This window comes from Aplysia californica, unplaced genomic scaffold (assembly GCF_000002075.1).
Source record: "Aplysia californica isolate F4 #8 unplaced genomic scaffold, AplCal3.0 scaffold00595, whole genome shotgun sequence".
Lineage (NCBI taxonomy): Eukaryota > Metazoa > Mollusca > Gastropoda > Aplysiida > Aplysiidae > Aplysia > Aplysia californica.
Window position 1 is genome coordinate 474,953 of NW_004797865.1, and position 2,583 is coordinate 477,535.

The 2,583-nt window shown below is 41.1% G+C and overlaps 1 long non-coding RNA gene across 1 annotated transcript in view; it reads left to right on the forward strand.

The window, feature by feature from the left end:
- LOC106012985 overlaps positions 1 to 2,583 on the forward strand; it is a 106,777-nt gene that overhangs the window by 102,391 nt on the left and 1,803 nt on the right. The window lies entirely within an intron of this gene.

Sequence of the window (2,583 nt, forward strand, 5' to 3'; positions counted from 1 at the left end):
GGGGGGACACTTCAAGTACTTTCTTTTTTTTAGTTTGATGTGGTATGATTTAACTCCCCACTGAAATACTAAACGCTTTTTAAATACGTAGAACTTCGGAATCCAGTGTCCGTCTCCCGTAGAACCAAATCAAGTCAATGAAGAGCTTTGAAAGCTCCTGAAACAACATCATCATCATCATCATCATCATCAGGTGCCATATCTGCCGCAGAGATCGGCGATCGCGGTTCTCCATTTGTTCCTTTGCTCGGATGCTCTTTTTTTTAAAAAAGTGGGTGGCTGGCGGGTGTTCTGGTATGGTTTGCTTCTCCTTTCCTATAAACATCTATCGTCCTTGTCTCCTCTTCTTCTTTTCTATGTTTGTTACTCTCTTGTAACGCCTCTAATCTTCTGGCGCTCATATGACTTTATGCAGTTGCGAGCGCCGTAAAACCTCTACTAAAACTAAACTCTTAAAAAAACCACGATACTCTGATCTTTCCCCGTTACCCATCTGTTTAGGTTCTCTAAGTAGGTAGCTCTGGGCCTACCCCTGCCTCGTTTGCCTTCAAATTTGCCAATGAGAGCTAGATTTTCAAGACCTTTATGTCTATTCAGGTGTCTCTATATTGCATTAATTTGTCTTTTCACTATAGTTTTATCAGTGAGTTTCCCTTTCCCAAGTTCGCTTCATCAAGTACTATCTCATTTGATTTCTTTTCCTTCTAAGATTCTCAGCAGTCTCTTAAGAAACCACGTTTCTGTTGCTTTTACTTTATTTTCATTATTTTAGTGATTGTCCAGCATTCACAGCCATGTAGAAGAGTTGACCTTACTTAGCATACAAGTAACAGAAGATTAAAAATAATACATGGAGGATTCGAAACACGGTCAGTTGTCGTTTGTACTTGTGCGTCCAACATGGTCATATGGACGGTTCAGCTGGTGGGACGTGTGTTGTTTTTTGTGTGTTTTTTTGACTCAATGTTTTGTTTTGGCTTTAAACGGCTTTGTTATAGCTGATGAGAGTATTCTTTAGACGACTTTGCATTTCTAACCTTAGCCACAGAAGTCATTTTAAATGGTATTTGTACCTCAGTCTTCGATAGGAAAACGCAGCCCTAATGCCACTCAAATACTACCAAAAGCCTATAAGAGTCTGAAAATGAAGTCGTCCGCCTTCGAAAAGGGGCACAGCGTGTTGTGGGTAAATCGAAACACCCCCATGCCTTAAAAAGCAACAAAACGGGACATGAATATGAACTACAAACAATAATGTTTAAGATACTGAGACATACTCGCGTTTTATATTCACCTTCAGTATCGACCTTCTGATGAAACTGGCATCGATAAGTTTCAGTATGTCCTCAGGGAGGATTCTTTTCCTTTGGGTGCCCACAGCGACGTCCGGTCTGGGAGCCATTCCGACAGTGGCTACTCGCCCTGACACGGCCAGCTACGGCTTAATTAGATAAAAAGACTTTACCGTAGGGTGAGTGAGGCATCTACTGTCTCCAAGGGGCGAGAGATCAATAATGCTTCTCAGACGACTTGATACTTTGATAGTTTGAAAGGTGAGAGTTTGTGTGAATTTGACTTTAGAGCTTTACAGACGGGAATGACACTTATTTTGGCGACTTTTTACTTTTATGGATATTTGTTTTCGATTAGCTATAAAATTTTGCGACTATACTATTCCTTTTTCTTTATAATACGGATCGTTTACGGATTTTTTTTTTTGGCCAAACGTATTTCCAAGCCTGTCTGATATTTTAGGTGGCAAGAACGTCTGCGCGAGTCTTTCAAAGTAAAGAAGAGGACAAAGGAGATGTACTTCAGCGATCTTTTCAAGTGTGGAATTTAAAACCTTTTGACTTCTCTCAACGCGTGCAAATTTGAGTTGTTTATTAAACGAGAGTTTATGCTATTTGAGTTTTGTGTTTTCACAAAAGGCAAAGGATTCGTGTTTATGTCGCTGGCATCGTAATGGTCAGCAGTTGGGATTGCACTGGTTCGATTATACTCGGCTTCGTATTATTTAGGAGTTTGAAAGGCTACCCCCCCCCCCCCCCCCCACACACACACACACAGGCCACACATAAACACGGTTCTGCTCTTAAATAGTATTAGGTTGTTGAGGAAAAAAATCAAAATTCATACGATCGTAGAATAGGGAACAAGAATATTTTCGAGGTGTTTTTCTTTCCTTTTTTTCTTTGAAAAGGCGGAAGTGTTTTTCTTCCCCGGGCTGTCTCTAAACTTTTCACCAACATTATTTTTTCCTATTTTGATTTGGGTCGTCGCCGGATAAACCTCTGTAGACATCCTCTTTATCAAACTAAATACGTCAGAGGGAGCCCCGGTCCGTGCTAAGCTTTGTTCTGCTGTCCGGCGCTCATCGATCCATAATATCTTAAAATGGAACATTTTCTGGTAGGCTGCGTAAGTGTCACTCGTCATTCTTTGCCCCTGCTGTTCAACGTGTCTTGAATCCCTCCTAGCTTACTAAATATCTGTCTGTCTCCCTATCTGCCTGTCTGTTTGTCTGTCTGTCGGTTTCTCTCTCTCTCTTTCTCTCTCTCTCTCTCTCTCTCTCTCTCTCTC